Here is an 18894-nt window from a genome sequence, read left to right on the forward strand (position 1 = left end):
TTATAGTTTGTAGACATTTTGCTGATGGAAACGACTGGTGTGAGCTGAAACCTTTTTGAATTTGAATTTGCATGTGTCTAATAATTCATTCTACTGAGCTTTAGCCATGTCCTTTTTTTTCTTTTCCTTTTTTTTTAAAGAGTGAGTACAACTTCCCTCCTCTTATTGACTTCTTGAAAAATTTCTCATGTGTTGAATATTATTGCCTATTCCCTACCCCAGGGCATTTTTCAGGGCAGGTGTCATTTAGAGCCCTGCAGTCCATGTGACTATTAAGCAACCATTAGCACTGGGTTTAAAGCTGCTGTTGTGGGAAAGAGCCACAAGGCGGCAGCATTATTACGTTCTCATCTCTTGTTACTAGGGCAACAGAATCTTCCTGGAGGTAGTGTTCCGAGGTTGTAAATTAGAGTGGAATGTGCTGGGACAAGCCCCCAGAAGTTTATGTCTCCTTACTTAGGTTTGTTTTTTAAATTTAATTTCTGTTTTTTATCTGAGTAAATTTGATTAGAGTGTTTTGATTGTCTGGCTGTACAGAAACTGCTCAATGATTCCTACATATGTCTGTTCATCTTCGGATTCTGTTACCATGTATGTGATTACAGAATGTATATTTTAAAGGTATTGGTGATTATATAATTCATAGAGTTTATCTGTTATATGTTTTTATACACTTAACATACATTAGTATATGTATGTTAACCCCATAGTCCTAGTTTACCCATCCTCCCACCTTTCATTTTGTCTAACCATTAGTTTATTTCATAAGTCTGTGAGTGTCTTTTTCTGTGGAAATATGTTCATTGGTAGCTATCTTAGGATAACATGTATAAATGTTATCATAGGATATTTGTCGTACCCTTTTGAGTTACGTAACCTTATATGATTATTTCTAGGCTCAACTGTAGTCCTGAAAACGGCATTGTTCATTTTTTTCCCGAGGCTACTATTCTATTTGGTACGTATACCACTTCTTCTTTGTCCATTCATCTGTTTATGAACCTTTTTTCTGCTTCCATGTCTTGGCTATTTCAATATTGCTGCAGTGCTCATTTGCCTGCCTGTGTCTTTCCGATTCAGGTGGTCTTAGGTTATAGGCCCAAAAGGTGACCTGCCGCATCATATGGTAGCTCAATTTTTACCTTTTCAAGCAGCTCCATTCAGTTTGCGTTAGTGCTGTTACCACTTTACATCCCAGCAGCAGATAGAAGGTATACATTTCTCTAAAACCCCTTCAGCATTTATAGTTTGTAGACTTTTTGCTGATGGCCATTTGACTGGTGTGAGCTGAAACCTTTTTGGAGGTTGGATACGCATGTGGCGAATAATTCCTTATACTGATCTTTAGGCATATCCTTTTTCTTCTTTTCCTTTTTTTGTTAAAGTGTCAGTACAACTTCCCTCTTCATATTCACTTTTTGAAAAATTTCTCATGTGTTGAATTTTCTTGCGTATTCCCTACCCCAGGGCATTTTTTGAGGGCAGGTGTCATTTAGACCCCTGCAGTCGTTTTGACTATTAAGCAACCATTAACACTGGGTTTAAAGCTGCTGTTGTGGGAAACAGCCACAAGGCGGCAGCATTATTATGTTCTCAACTCTTGTTACTATGGCAACAGAGTCTTCCTGGAGGTAGTGTTCCGAGCTTGTAAATTAGAGTGGAATGTGCTGGGACAAGCCTCCAGAAGTTTATGTCTCCTTACTTATGTTTGTTTTTTAAATTTAATTTCTATTTCTTATCGGAGTAAATTTGATTTTAGTGTTTTGATTGCCTGGCTGTACAGAATCTGCTCAATGATTCATACATATGTCTGTTCATCCTCGGGTCCTGTTACCATGTATGTGATTACAAAATGTATATTTTAAAGGTATTGGTGATTATATAATTCATACAGTTTATCTGTTATATGTTTTTATACACTTAACATACATTAGTATATGTATGTTAACCACATAGTCCTAGTTAACCCATCCTCCCACCTTTCATTTTGGCTAACCATTAGTTTATTTGATAAGTCTGTGAGTGTCTTTTTCTGTGGAAATATGTTCATTGGTAGCAATCTTAGGATAACATGTATAAATGTTATCATAGGATATTTGTCGTACCCTTTTGAGTTACTTAACGTTATATGATTATTTCTAGGCTCAACTGTAGTCCTGAAAACGGCATTGTTCATTTTTTTCCCGAGGCTACTATTCTATTTGGTACGTATACCACTTCTTCTTTGTCCATTCATCTGTTTATGAACCTTTTTTCTGCTTCCATGTCTTGGCTATTTCAATATTGCTGCAGTGTTCATTTGCCTGCCTGTGTCTTTCCGATTCAGGTGGTCTTAGGTTATAGGCCCAAAAGGTGACCTGCCGCATCATATGGTAGCTCAATTTTTATCTTTTCAAGCAGCTCCATTCAGTTTGTGTTAGTGCTGTTACCACTTTACATCCCACCAGCAGCTAGAAGGTACACAGTTCTCTAAAACCCCTTCAGCATTTATAGTTTGTAGACATTTTGCTGATGGAAACGATTGGTGTGAGCTGAAACCTTTTTCCATTTGAATTTGCATGTGTCTAATAATTCATTCTACTGAGGTTTAGGCATGTCCTTTTTTTTCTTTTCCTTTTTTTTTAAAGAGTGAGTACAACTTCCCTCCTCTTATTGATTTCTTGAAAAATTTCTCATGTGTTGAATATTCTTGCCTATTCCTTACCCCAGGGCATTTTTCAGGGCAGGTGTCATTTAGAGCCCTGCAGTCCATGTGATTATTAAGCAACCATTAGCACTGGGTTTAAAGCTGCTGTTGTGGGAAAGAGCCACAAGGCGGCAGCATTATTACGTTCTCATCTCTTGTTACTAGGGCAACAGAATCTTCCTGGAGGTAGTGTTCCGAGGTTGTAAATTAGAGTGGAATGTGCTGGGACAAGCCCCCAGAAGTTTATGTCTCCTTACTTAGGTTTGTTTTTTAAATTTAATTTCTATTTCTTATCGGAGTAAATTTGATTAGAGTGTTTTGATTGTCTGGCTGTACAGAAACTGCTCAATGATTCCTACATATGTCTGTTCATCTTCGGATTCTGTTACCATGTATGTGATTACAGAATGTATATTTTAAAGGTATTGGTGATTATATAATTCATACAGTTTATCTGTTATATGTTTTTATACACTTAACATACATTAGTATATGTATGTTAACCCCATAGTCCTAATTTACCCGTCCTCCCACCTTTCATTTTGGCTAACAATTAGTTTATTTCATAAGTCTGTGAGTGTCTTTTTCTGTGGAAATATGTTCATTGGTAGCAATCTTAGGATAACATGTATAAATGATATCATAGGATAATTGTCATACCCTTTTGACTTACTTGACCTTATATGATTATTTCTAGGCTCTACTGTAGTCCTGAAAACGGCATTGTTCATTTTTTCCCCGAGGCTACTATTGCATTCTGTCCATATACCACTTCTTCTCTGTCCATTCATCTGTTTATGGACATTTTTTTTGCTTCCATGTCTTTGCTATTTCCATATTGCTGCAGTGCACATTTGACTGCCTGTGTCTTTCCGATTCCGGTAGTCTTAGGTTATAAGCCCAAGAGGTGCCCTGCCGCATCATATGGTAGCTCAATTTTTACCTTTTCAAGCAGCTCCATTCAGTTTGCGTTAGTGCTGTTACCACTTTACATCCCACCAGCAGCTAGAAGGTACACAGTTCTCTAAAACCCCTTCAGCATTTATAGTTTATAGACATTTTGCTGATGGAAATGACTGGTGTGAGCTGAAACCTTTTTGAATTTGAATTTGCATGTGTCTAATAATTCCTTATACTGAGCTTTAGGCATGTCCTTTTTTTTCTTTTCCTTTTTTTTTAAAGAGTGAGTACAACTTCCCTCCTCTTATTGACTTCTTGAAAAATTTCTCATGTGTTGAATTTTCTTGCCTATTCCCTACCCCAGGGCATTTTTCAGGGCAGGTGTCATTTAGAGCCCTGCAGTCCTTGTGACTATTAAGCAACCATTAGCACTGGGTTTAATGTTGCTGTTGTGGGAAACAGCCACAAGGCGGCAGCATTATTACGTTCTCATCTCTTGTTACTAGGGCAACAGAATCTTCCTGGAAGTAGTGTTCCGTGGTTGTAAATTAGAGTGGAATGTGCTGGGACGAGCCCCCAAATGTTTATGTCTCCTTACTTATGTTTGTTTATTAAATTTAATTCTATTTCTTTTTGGAGTAAATTTGATTAGAGTTTTTTGATTGTCTGGCTGTACAGAATCTGCTCAATGATTCCTACATATGTCTGTTCATCTTCGGATTCTGTTACCATGTATGTGAATACAGAATGTATATTTTAAAGGTATTGGTGATTATATAATTCATATAGTTTATCTGTTATATGTTTATATGCATGTAACATACATTAGTATATTTATGTTAATCCCATAGTCCTAATTTACCCATCCTCCCCCCTTTCATTTTGGCTAACCATTAGTTTATTTCATAAGTCTGTGAGTGTCTTTTTCTGTGGAAATATGTTCATTGGTAGCAATCTTAGGATAACATGTATAAATGATATCATAGGATATTTGTCATACCCTTTTGACTTACTTAACCTTATATTATTATTTCTAGGCTCCACTGTAGTCCTGAAAACAGCATTGTTCATTTTTTTCCCGAGGCTACTATTCCATTCTGTCCATATACCACTTCTTCTCTGTCCATTCATCTGTTTATGGACCTTTTTTTGCTTCCATGTCTTGGCTATTTCAGTATTGCTGCAGTGCACATTTGACTGCCTGTGTCTTTCCGATTCTGGTGGTCTTAGGTTATAAGCCCGAGAGGTGCCCTGCCGCATCATATGGTAGCTCAATTTCTACCTTTTCAAGGGGCTCCATTCAGTTTGCGTTAGTGCTGTTACCACTTTACATCCCAGCAGCAGATAGAAGGTACACATTTCTCTAAAACACCTTCACCATTTATAGTTTGTAGACTTTTGCTGATGGCCATTTGACTGTTGTGAGCTGAAACCTTTATGGAGGTTGGATACGCATGTGGCGAATAATTCCTTATACTGATCTTTAGGCATATCCTTTTTCTTCTTTTCCTTTTTTTGTTAAAGTGTGAGTACAACTTCCCTCTTCATATTCACTTTTTGAAAAATTTCTCATGTGTTGAATTTTCTTGCCTATTCCCTACCCAAGGGCACTTTTTGAGGGCAGGTGTCATTTAGACCCCTGCAGTCGTTGTGACTATTAAGCAACCATTAGCACTGGGTTTAAAGCTGCTGTTGTGGGAAACAGCCACAAGGCGGCAGCATTATTACGTTCTCAACTCTTGTTACTAGGGCAACAGAATCTTCCTGGAGGTAGTGTTCTGAGGTTGTAAATTAGAGTGGAATGTGCTGGGACAAGCCCCCAGAAGTTTATGTCTCCTTACTTATGTTTGTTTTTTAAATTTCATTTCTATTTCTTATCAGCGTAAATTTGATTAGAGTGTTTTGATTGCCTGGCTGTACAGGATCTGCTCAATGATTCATACATATGTCTGTTCATCTTCGGGTCCTGTTACCATGTATGTGATTACAAAATGTATATTTTAAAGGTATTGGTGATTATATAATTCATACAGTTTATCTGTTATATGTTGTTATACACTTAACATACATTAGTATATGTATGTTAACCCCATAGTCCTAATTTACCCATCCTCCCACCTTTCATTTTGCTAACCATTAGTTTATTTCATAAGTCTGTGAGTGTCTTTTTCTGTGGAAATATGTTCATTGGTAGCAATCTTAGGATAACATGTATAAATATTATCATAGGATATTTGTCGTACCCTTTTGAGTTAGTTAACCTTATATGATTATTTCTAGGCTCAACTGTAGTCCTGAAAACGGCATTGTTCATTTTTTTCCCCAGGCTACTATTCTATTTGGTACGTATACTACTTCTTCTTTGTCCATTCATCTGTTTATGAACCTTTTTTCTGCTTCCATGTCTTGGCTATTTCAATATTGCTGCAGTGCTCATTTGCCTGCCTGTGTCTTTCCGATTCAGGTGGTCTTAGGTTATAGGCCCAAAGGGTGACCTGCTGCATCATATGGTAGCTCAATTTTGACCTTGTCAAGAAGCTCCACTCAGTTTGCGTTAGTGCTGTTACCACTTTACATCCCACCAGCAGCTAGAAGGTACACAGTTCTCTAAAACCCCTTCAGCATTTATAGTTTATAGACATTTTGCTGATGGAAATGACTGGTGTGAGCTGAAACCTTTTTGAATTTGAATTTGCATGTGTCTAATAATTCCTTATACTGAGCTTTAGGCATGTCCTTTTTTTTCTTTTCCTTTTTTTTAAAGAGTGAGTACAACTTCCCTCCTCTTATTGACTTCTTGAAAAATTTCTCATGTGTTGAATTTTCTTGCCTATTCCCTACCCCAGGCCATTTTTCAGGGCAGGTGTCATTTAGAGCCCTGCAGTCCTTGTGACTATTAAGCAACTATTAGTACTGGGTTTAAAGCTGCTGTTGTGGGAAACAGCCACAAGGCCGCAGCATTATTACGTTCTCAACTCTTGTTACTACGGCAACAGAGTCTTCCTGGAGGTAGTGTTCCGAGGTTGTAAATTAGAGTGGAATGTGCTGGGACAAGCCCCCAGAAGTTTATGTCTCCTTACTTATGTTTGTTTTTTAAATTTAATTTCTATTTCTTATCAGAGTAAATTTGATTAGAGTGTTTTGATTGCCTGGCTGTACAGAATCTGCTCAATGATTCATACATATGTCTGTTCATCTTCGGGTCCTCTTACCATGTATGTGATTACAAAATGTATATTTTAAAGGTATTGGTGATTATATAATTCATACAGTTTATCTGTTATATGTTTTTATACACTTAACATACATTAGTATATGTATGTTAACCCCATAGTCCTAATTTACCCATCCTCCCACCTTTCATTTTGGCTAACCATTAGTTTATTTGATAAGTCTGTGAGTGTCTTTTTCTGTGGAAATATGTTCATTGGTAGCAATCTTAGGATAACATGTATAAATGTTTTCATAGGATATTTGTCGTACCCTTTTGAGTTACTTAACCTTATATGATTATTTCTAGGCTCCACTGTAGTCCTGAAAACGGCATTGTTCATTTTTTTCCCGAGGCTACTATTCTATTTGGTACGTATACCACTTCTTCTTTGTCCATTCATCTGTTTATGAACCTTTTTTCTGCTTCCATGTCTTGGCTATTTCAATATTGCTGCAGTGCTCATTTGCCTGCCTGTATCTTTCCGATTCAGGTGGTCTTAGGTTATAGGCCCAAAAGGTGACCTGCCGCATCATATGGTAGCTCAATTTTTATCTTTTCAAGCAGCTCCATTCAGTTTGCGTTAGTGCTGTTACCACTTTACATCCCACCAGCAGCTAGAAGGTACACAGTTCTCTAAAACCCCTTCAGCATTTATAGTTTATAGACATTTTGCTGATGGAAATGACTGGTGTGAGCTGAAACCTTTTTGAATTTGAATTTGCATGTGTCTAATAATTCCTTATACTGAGCTTTAGGCATGTCCTTTTTTTTCTTTTCCTTTTTTTTTAAAGAGTGAGTACAACTTCCCTCCTCTTATTGACTTCTTGAAAAATTTCTCATGTGTTGAATTTTCTTGCCTATTCCCTACCCCAGGGCATTTTTCAGGGCAGGTGTCATTTAGAGCCCTGCAGTCCTTGTGACTATTAAGCAACCATTAGCACTGGGTTTAATGTTGCTGTTGTGGGAAACAGCCACAAGGCGGCAGCATTATTACGTTCTCATCTCTTGTTACTAGGGCAACAGAATCTTCCTGGAAGTAGTGTTCCGTGGTTGTAAATTAGAGTGGAATGTGCTGGGACGAGCCCCCAGATGTTTATGTCTCCTTACTTATGTTTGTTTATTAAATTTAATTCTATTTCTTTTTGGAGTAAATTTGATTAGAGTTTTTTGATTGTCTGGCTGTACAGAATCTGCTCAATGATTCCTACATATGTCTGTTCATCTTCGGATTCTGTTACCATGTATGTGAATACAGAATGTATATTTTAAAGGTATTGGTGATTATATAATTCATATAGTTTATCTGTTATATGTTTATATGCATGTAACATACATTAGTATATTTATGTTAATCCCATAGTCCTAATTTACCCATCCTCCCCCCTTTCATTTTGGCTAACCATTAGTTTATTTCATAAGTCTGTGAGTGTCTTTTTCTGTGGAAATATGTTCATTGGTAGCAATCTTAGGATAACATGTATAAATGATATCATAGGATATTTGTCATACCCTTTTGACTTACTTAACCTTATATTATTATTTCTAGGCTCCACTGTAGTCCTGAAAACAGCATTGTTCATTTTTTTCCCGAGGCTACTATTCCATTCTGTCCATATACCACTTCTTCTCTGTCCATTCATCTGTTTATGGACCTTTTTTTGCTTCCATGTCTTGGCTATTTCAGTATTGCTGCAGTGCACATTTGACTGCCTGTGTCTTTCCGATTCTGGTGGTCTTAGGTTATAAGCCCGAGAGGTGCCCTGCCGCATCATATGGTAGCTCAATTTCTACCTTTTCAAGGGGCTCCATTCAGTTTGCGTTAGTGCTGTTACCACTTTACATCCCAGCAGCAGATAGAAGGTACACATTTCTCTAAAACACCTTCAGCATTTATAGTTTGTAGACTTTTGCTGATGGCCATTTGACTGTTGTGAGCTGAAACCTTTATGGAGGTTGGATACGCATGTGGCGAATAATTCCTTATACTGATCTTTAGGCATATCCTTTTTCTTCTTTTCCTTTTTTTGTTAAAGTGTGAGTACAACTTCCCTCTTCATATTCACTTTTTGAAAAATTTCTCATGTGTTGAATTTTCTTGCCTATTCCCTACCCAAGGGCACTTTTTGAGGGCAGGTGTCATTTAGACCCCTGCAGTCGTTGTGACTATTAAGCAACCATTAGCACTGGGTTTAAAGCTGCTGTTGTGGGAAACAGCCACAAGGCGGCAGCATTATTACGTTCTCAACTCTTGTTACTAGGGCAACAGAATCTTCCTGGAGGTAGTGTTCTGAGGTTGTAAATTAGAGTGGAATGTGCTGGGACAAGCCCCCAGAAGTTTATGTCTCCTTACTTATGTTTGTTTTTTAAATTTCATTTCTATTTCTTATCAGCGTAAATTTGATTAGAGTGTTTTGATTGCCTGGCTGTACAGGATCTGCTCAATGATTCATACATATGTCTGTTCATCTTCGGGTCCTGTTACCATGTATGTGATTACAAAATGTATATTTTAAAGGTATTGGTGATTATATAATTCATACAGTTTATCTGTTATATGTTGTTATACACTTAACATACATTAGTATATGTATGTTAACCCCATAGTCCTAATTTACCCATCCTCCCACCTTTCATTTTGCTAACCATTAGTTTATTTCATAAGTCTGTGAGTGTCTTTTTCTGTGGAAATATGTTCATTGGTAGCAATCTTAGGATAACATGTATAAATATTATCATAGGATATTTGTCGTACCCTTTTGAGTTAGTTAACCTTATATGATTATTTCTAGGCTCAACTGTAGTCCTGAAAACGGCATTGTTCATTTTTTTCCCCAGGCTACTATTCTATTTGGTACGTATACTACTTCTTCTTTGTCCATTCATCTGTTTATGAACCTTTTTTCTGCTTCCATGTCTTGGCTATTTCAATATTGCTGCAGTGCTCATTTGCCTGCCTGTGTCTTTCCGATTCAGGTGGTCTTAGGTTATAGGCCCAAAGGGTGACCTGCTGCATCATATGGTAGCTCAATTTTGACCTTGTCAAGAAGCTCCACTCAGTTTGCGTTAGTGCTGTTACCACTTTACATCCCACCAGCAGCTAGAAGGTACACAGTTCTCTAAAACCCCTTCAGCATTTATAGTTTATAGACATTTTGCTGATGGAAATGACTGGTGTGAGCTGAAACCTTTTTGAATTTGAATTTGCATGTGTCTAATAATTCCTTATACTGAGCTTTAGGCATGTCCTTTTTTTTCTTTTCCTTTTTTTTAAAGAGTGAGTACAACTTCCCTCCTCTTATTGACTTCTTGAAAAATTTCTCATGTGTTGAATTTTCTTGCCTATTCCCTACCCCAGGCCATTTTTCAGGGCAGGTGTCATTTAGAGCCCTGCAGTCCTTGTGACTATTAAGCAACTATTAGTACTGGGTTTAAAGCTGCTGTTGTGGGAAACAGCCACAAGGCCGCAGCATTATTACGTTCTCAACTCTTGTTACTACGGCAACAGAGTCTTCCTGGAGGTAGTGTTCCGAGGTTGTAAATTAGAGTGGAATGTGCTGGGACAAGCCCCCAGAAGTTTATGTCTCCTTACTTATGTTTGTTTTTTAAATTTAATTTCTATTTCTTATCAGAGTAAATTTGATTAGAGTGTTTTGATTGCCTGGCTGTACAGAATCTGCTCAATGATTCATACATATGTCTGTTCATCTTCGGGTCCTCTTACCATGTATGTGATTACAAAATGTATATTTTAAAGGTATTGGTGATTATATAATTCATACAGTTTATCTGTTATATGTTTTTATACACTTAACATACATTAGTATATGTATGTTAACCCCATAGTCCTAATTTACCCATCCTCCCACCTTTCATTTTGGCTAACCATTAGTTTATTTGATAAGTCTGTGAGTGTCTTTTTCTGTGGAAATATGTTCATTGGTAGCAATCTTAGGATAACATGTATAAATGTTTTCATAGGATATTTGTCGTACCCTTTTGAGTTACTTAACCTTATATGATTATTTCTAGGCTCCACTGTAGTCCTGAAAACGGCATTGTTCATTTTTTTCCCGAGGCTACTATTCTATTTGGTACGTATACCACTTCTTCTTTGTCCATTCATCTGTTTATGAACCTTTTTTCTGCTTCCATGTCTTGGCTATTTCAATATTGCTGCAGTGCTCATTTGCCTGCCTGTGTCTTTCCGATTCAGGTGGTCTTAGGTTATAGGCCCAAAAGGTGACCTGCCGCATCATATGGTAGCTCAATTTTTATCTTTTCAAGCAGCTCCATTCAGTTTGCGTTAGTGCTGTTACCACTTTACATCCCACCAGCAGCTAGAAGGTACACAGTTCTCTAAAACCCCTTCAGCATTTATAGTTTGTAGACATTTTGCTGATGGAAACGACTGGTGTGAGCTGAAACCTTTTTGAATTTGAATTTGCATGTGTCTAATAATTCATTCTACTGAGCTTTAGGCATGTCCTTTTTTTTCTTTTCCTTTTTTTTTAAAGAGTGAGTACAACTTCCCTCCTCTTATTGACTTCTTGAAAAATTTCTCATGTGTTGAATATTCTTGCCTATTCCCTACCCCAGGGCATTTTTCAGGGCAGGTGTCATTTAGAGCCCTGCAGTCCATGTGACTATTAAGCAACCATTAGCACTGGGTTTAAAGCTGCTGTTGTGGGAAAGAGCCACAAGGCGGCAGCATTATTACGTTCTCATCTCTTGTTACTAGGGCAACAGAATCTTCCTGGAGGTAGTGTTCCGAGGTTGTAAATTAGAGTGGAATGTGCTGGGACAAGCCCCCAGAAGTTCATGTCTCCTTACTTAGGTTTGTTTTTTAAATTTAATTTCTATTTCTTATCGGAGTAAATTTGATTAGAGTGTTTTGATTGTCTGGCTGTACAGAAACTGCTCAATGATTCCTACATATGTCTGTTCATCTTCGGATTCTGTTACCATGTATGTGATTACAGAATGTATATTTTAAAGGTATTGGTGATTATATAATTCATACAGTTTATCTGTTATATGTTTTTATACACTTAACATACATTAGTATATGTATGTTAACCCCATAGTCCTAGTTTACCCATCCTCCCACCTTTCATTTTGTCTAACCATTAGTTTATTTCATAAGTCTGTGAGTGTCTTTTTCTGTGGAAATATGTTCATTGGTAGCTATCTTAGGATAACATGTATAAATGTTATCATAGGATATTTGTCGTACCCTTTTGAGTTACTTAACCTTATATGATTATTTCTGGGCTCAACTGTAGTCCTGAAAACGGCATTGTTCATTTTTTTCCCGAGGCTACTATTCTATTTGGTACGTATACCACTTCTTCTTTGTCCATTCATCTGTTTATGGACATTTTTTTTGCTTCCATGTCTTTGCTATTTCAGTATTGCTGCAGTGCACATTTGACTGCCTGTGTCTTTCCGATTCTGGTAGTCTTAGGTTATAAGCCCATGAGGTGCCCTGCTGCATCATATGGTAGCTCAATTTTTACCTTTTCAAGCAGCTCCATTCAGTTTGCGTTAGTGCTGTTACCACTTTACATCCCACCAGCAGCTAGAAGGTACACAGTTCTCTAAAACCCCTTCAGCATTTATAGTTTATAGACATTTTGCTGATGGAAATGACTGGTGTGAGCTGAAACCTTGTTGAATTTGCATTTGCATGTGTCTAATAATTCCTTATACTGAGCTTTAGGCATGTCCTTTTTTTTCTTTTCCTTTTTTTTTAAAGAGTGAGTACAACTTCCCTCCTCTTATTGACTTCTTGAAAAATTTCTCATGTGTTGAATTTTCTTGCCTATTCCCTACCCCAGGACATTTTTCAGGGCAGGTGTCATTTAGAGCCCTGCAGTCCTTGTGACTATTATGCAACCATTAGCACTGGGTTTAATGCTGCTGTTGTGGGAAACAGCCACAAGGCGGCAGCATTATTACGTTCTCATCTCTTGTTACTAGGGCAACAGAATCTTCCTGGAGGTAGTGTTCCGTGGTTGTAAATTAGAGTGGAATGTGCTGGGACGAGCCCCCAGAAGTTTATGTCTCCTTACTTATGTTTGTTTTTTAAATTTAATACTATTTCTTTTTGGAGTAAATTTGATTAGAGTTTTTTGATTGTCTGGCTGTACAGAATCTGCTCAATGATTCCTACATATGTCTGTTCATCTTCGGATTCTGTTACCATGTATGTGAATACAGAATGTATATTTTAAAGGTATTGGTGATTATATAATTCATATAGTTTATCTGTTATATGTTTATATGCATGTAACATACATTAGTATATTTATGTTAATCCCATAGTCCTAATTTACCCATCCTCCCCCCTTTCATTTTGGCTAACCATTAGTTTATTTCATAAGTCTGTGAGTGTCTTTTTCTGTGGAAATATGTTCATTGGTAGCAATCTTAGGATAACATGTACAAATGATATCATAGGATATTTGTCATACCCTTTTGACTTACTTAACCTTATATTATTATTTCTAGGCTCTACTGTAGTCCTGAAAACGGCATTGTTCATTTTTTTCCCGAGGCTACTATTCCATTCTGTCCATATACCACTTCTTCTCTGTCCATTCATCTGTTTATGGACCTTTTTTTGCTTCCATGTCTTGGCTATTTCAGTATTGCTGCAGTGCACATTTGACTGCCTGTGTCTTTCCGATTCTGGTGGTCTTAGGTTATAAGCCCGAGAGGTGCCCTGCCGCATCATATGGTAGCTCAATTTCTACCTTTTCAAGGGGCTCCATTCAGTTTGCGTTAGTGCTGTTACCACTTTACATCCCAGCAGCAGATAGAAGGTACACATTTCTCTAAAACACCTTCACCATTTATAGTTTGTAGACTTTTGCTGATGGCCATTTGACTGTTGTGAGCTGAAACCTTTATGGAGGTTGGATACGCATGTGGCGAATAATTCCTTATACTGATCTTTAGGCATATCCTTTTTCTTCTTTTCCTTTTTTTGTTAAAGTGTGAGTACAACTTCCCTCTTCATATTCACTTTTTGAAAAATTTCTCATGTGTTGAATTTTCTTGCCTATTCCCTACCCAAGGGCACTTTTTGAGGGCAGGTGTCATTTAGACCCCTGCAGTCGTTGTGACTATTAAGCAACCATTAGCACTGGGTTTAAAGCTGCTGTTGTGGGAAACAGCCACAAGGCGGCAGCATTATTACGTTCTCAACTCTTGTTACTAGGGCAACAGAATCTTCCTGGAGGTAGTGTTCTGAGGTTGTAAATTAGAGTGGAATGTGCTGGGACAAGCCCCCAGAAGTTTATGTCTCCTTACTTATGTTTGTTTTTTAAATTTCATTTCTATTTCTTATCAGCGTAAATTTGATTAGAGTGTTTTGATTGCCTGGCTGTACAGGATCTGCTCAATGATTCATACATATGTCTGTTCATCTTCGGGTCCTGTTACCATGTATGTGATTACAAAATGTATATTTTAAAGGTATTGGTGATTATATAATTCATACAGTTTATCTGTTATATGTTTTTATACACTTAACATACATTACTATATGTATGTTAACCCCATAGTCGTAATTTACCCATCCTCCCACCTTTCATTTTGGCTAACCATTAGTTTATTTGATAAGTCTGTGAGTGTCTTTTTCTGTGGAAATATGTTCATTGGTAGCAATCTTAGGATAACATGTATAAATGTTATCATAGGATATTTGTCGTACCCTTTTGAGTTACTTAACCTTATATGATTATTTCTAGGCTCAACTGTAGTCCTGAAAACGGCATTGTTCATTTTTTTCCCGAGGCTACTATTCTATTTGGTACGTATACCACTTCTTCTTTGTCCATTCATCTGTTTATGAACCTTTTTTCTGCTTCCATGTCTTGGCTATTTCAATATTGCTGCAGTGCTCATTTGCCTGCCTGTGTCTTTCCGATTCAGGTGGTCTTAGGTTATAGGCCCAAAAGGTGACCTGCCGCATCATATGGTAGCTCAATTTTTACCTTTTCAACAGCTCAATTCAGTTTGTGTTAGTGCTGTTACCACTTTACATCCAACCAGGATCTAGAAGGTACACAGTTCTCTAAAACTCCTTCAGCATTTATAGTTTGTAGACATTTTGCTGATGGAAATGACTGGTGTGAGCTGAAACCTTTTTGAATTTGCATTTGCATGTGTCTAATAATTCCTTATACTGAGGTTTAGGCATGTCCTTTTTTTTTCTTTTCCTTTTTTTTAAAGAGTGAGTACAACTTCCCTCCTCTTATTGACTTCTTGAAAAATTTCTAATGTGTTGAATTTTCTTGCCTATTCCCTACCCCAGGGCATTTTTAAGGGCAGGTGTCATTTAGAGCCCTGCAGTCCTTGTGACTATTAAGCAAACATTAGCACTGGGTTTAAAGTTGCTGTTGTGGGAAAGAGCCACAAGGCGGCAGCATTATTACGTTCTCATCTCTTGTTACTAGGGCAACAGAATCTTCCTGGAGGTAGTGTTCCGAGGTTGTAAATTAGAGTGGAATGTGCTGGGACAAGCCCCGAGAAGTTTATGTCTCCTTACTTATGTTTGTTTTTTAAAATTTAATTTCTATTTCTTATCGGAGTAAATTTGATTAGAGTGTTTTGATTGCCTGGCTGTACAGGATCTGCTCAATGATTCATACATATGTCTGTTCATCCTCGGGTCCTGTTACCATGTATGTGATTACAAAATGTATATTTTAAAGGTATTGGTGATTATATAATTCATACAGTTTATCTGTTATATGTTTTTATACACTTAACATACATTAGTATATGTATGTTAACCCCATAGTCCTAGTTAACCCATCCTCCCACCTTTCATTTTGGCTAACCATTAGTTTATTTCATAAGTCTGTGAGTGTCTTTTTCTGTGGAAATATGTTCATTGGTAGCAATCTTAGGATAACATGTATAAATGATATCATAGGATATTTGTCATACCCTTTTGACTTACTTAACCTTATATGATTATTTCTAGGCTCCACTGTAGTCGTAAAAACGGCATTGTTCATTTTTTTCGCGAAGCTACTATTCCATATGGTACATTTACCACTTCGTCTTTGTCCATTCATCTGTTTATGGACATTTTTTTTCCTTCCATGTCTTGGCTATTTCAATATTGCTGCAGTGCTCATTTGCCTGCCTGTGTCTTTCCGATTCAGGTGGTCCTAGGTTATAGGCCCAAAAGGTGACCTGCCGCATCATATGGTAGCTCCATTTTTACCTTTTCAAGCAGCTCCATTCAGTTTGTGTTAGTGCTGTTACCACTTTACATCCCACCAGCAGCTAGAAGGTACACAGTTCTCTAAAACCCCTTCAGCATTTATAGTTTGTAGACATTTTGCTGATGGAAACGACTGGTGTGAGCTGAAACCTTTTTGAATTTGAATTTGCATGTGTCTAATAATACATTCTACTGAGCTTTAGGCATGTCCTTTTTTTTCTTTTCCTTTTTTTTTAAAGAGTGAGTACAACTTCCCTCCTCTTATTGACTTCTTGAAAAATTTCTCATGTGTTGAATATTCTTGCCTATTCCCTACCCCAGGGCATTTTTCAGGGCAGGTGTCATTTAGAGCCCTGCAGTCCATGTGACTATTAAGCAACCATTAGCACTGGGTTTAAAGCTGCTGTTGTGGGAAAGAGCCACAAGGCGGCAGCATTATTACGTTCTCATCTCTTGTTACTAGGGCAACAGAATCTTCCTGGAGGTAGTGTTCCGAGGTTGTAAATTAGAGTGGAATGTGCTGGGACAAGCCCCCAGAAGTTTATGTCTCCTTACTTAGGTTTGTTTTTTAAATTTAATTTCTATTTCTTATCTGAGTAAATTTGATTAGAGTGTTTTGATTGTCTGGCTGTACAGAAACTGCTCAATGATTCCTACATATGTCTGTTCATCTTCGGATTCTGTTACCATGTATGTGATTACAGAATGTATATTTTAAAGGTATTGGTGATTATATAATTCATACAGTTTATCTGTTATATGTTTTTATACACTTAACATACATTAGTATATGTATGTTAACCCCATAGTCCTAGTTTACCCATCCTCCCACCTTTCATTTTGTCTAACCATTAGTTTATTTCATAAGTCTGTGAGTGTCTTTTTCTGTGGAAATATGTTCATTGGTAGCTATCTTAGGATAACATGTATAAATGTTATCATAGGATATTTGTCGTACCCTTTTGAGTTACTTAACCTTATATGATTATTTCTAGGCTCAACTGTAGTCCTGAAAACGGCATTGTTCATATTTTTCCCGAGGCTACTATTCTATTTGGTACGTATACCACTTCTTCTTTGTCCATTCATCTGTTTATGAACCTTTTTTCTGCTTCCATGTCTTGGCTATTTCAATATTGCTGCAGTGCTCATTTGCCTGCCTGTGTCTTTCCGATTCAGGTGGTCTTAGGTTATAGGCCCAAAAGGTGACCTGCCGCATCATATGGTAGCTCAATTTTTACCTTTTCAACAGCTCAATTCAGTTTGTGTTAGTGCTGTTACCACTTTACATCCAACCAGGATCTAGAAGGTACACAGTTTTCTAAAACTCCTTCAGCATTTATAGTTTGTAGACATTTTGCTGATGGAAATGACTGGTGTGAGCTGAAACCTTTTTGAATTTGCATTTGCATGTGTCTAATAATTCCTTATACTGAGGTTTAGGCATGTCCTTTTTTTTTCTTTTCCTTTTTTTTAAAGAGTGAGTACAACTTCCCTCCTCTTATTGACTTCTTGAAAAATTTCTAATGTGTTGAATTTTCTTGCCTATTCCCTACCCCAGGGCATTTTTAAGGGCAGGTGTCATTTAGAGCCCTGCAGTCCTTGTGACTATTAAGCAAACATTAGCACTGGGTTTAAAGTTGCTGTTGTGGGAAAGAGCCACAAGTCGGCAGCATTATTACGTTCTCATCTCTTGTTACTAGGGCAACAGAATCTTCCTGGAGGTAGTGTTCCGAGGTTGTAAATTAGAGTGGAATGTGCTGGGACAAGCCCCGAGAAGTTTATGTCTCCTTACTTATGTTTGTTTTTTAAAATTTAATTTCTATTTCTTATCGGAGTAAATTTGATTAGAGTGTTTTGATTGCCTGGCTGTACAGGATCTGCTCAATGATTCATACATATGTCTGTTCATCTTCGGGTCCTCTTACCATGTATGTGATTACAAAATGTATATTTTAAAGGTATTGGTGATTATATAATTCATTACAGTTTATCTGTTATATGTTTTTATACACTTAACATACATTAGTATATGTATGTTAACCCCATAGTCCTAATTTACCCATCCTCCCACCTTTCATTTTGGCTAACCATTAGTTTATTTCATAAGTCTGTGAGTGTCTTTTTCTGTGGAAATATGTTCATTGGTAGCAATCGTAGGATAACATGTATAAATGTTATCATAGGATATTTGTCGTACCCTTTTGAGTTACTTAACCTTATATGATTATTTCTAGGCTCAACTGTAGTCCTGAAAACGGCTTTGTTCATTTTTTTCCCGAGGCTACTATGCTATTTGGTACGTATACCACTTCTTCTCTGTCCATTCATCTGTTAATGAACCCTTTTTCTGCTTCCATGTCTTGGCTATTTCCATATTGCTGCAGTGCACATTTGCCTGCCTGTGTCTTTCCGATTCTGGTAGTCTTAGGTTATAAGCCGAAGAGGTGCCCTGCCGCATCATATGGTAGCTCAATTTTTACCTTTTCGAGCAGCTCCATTCAGTTTGCGTTAGTGCTGTTATCACTTTACATCCCAGCAGCAGATAGAAGGTATACATTTCTCTAAAACCCCTTCAGCATTTATAGTTTGTAGACTTTTTGCTGATGGCCATTTGACTGGTGTGAGCTGAAACCTTTTTGGAGGTTGGATACGCATGTGGCGAATAATTCCTTATACTGATCTTTAGGCATATCCTTTTTCTTCTTTTCCTTTTTTTGTTAAAGTGTGAGTACAACTGCCCTCTTCATATTCACTTTTTGAAAAATTTCTCATGTGTTGAATTTTCTTGCGTATTCCCTACCCCAGGGCATTTTTTGAGGGCAGGTGTCATTTAGACCCCTGCAGTCGTTT

The sequence above is a fragment of the Balaenoptera borealis genome (genome assembly GCF_965194805.1).
Source record: "Balaenoptera borealis genome assembly, chromosome: 1".
NCBI lineage: Eukaryota > Metazoa > Chordata > Mammalia > Artiodactyla > Balaenopteridae > Balaenoptera > Balaenoptera borealis.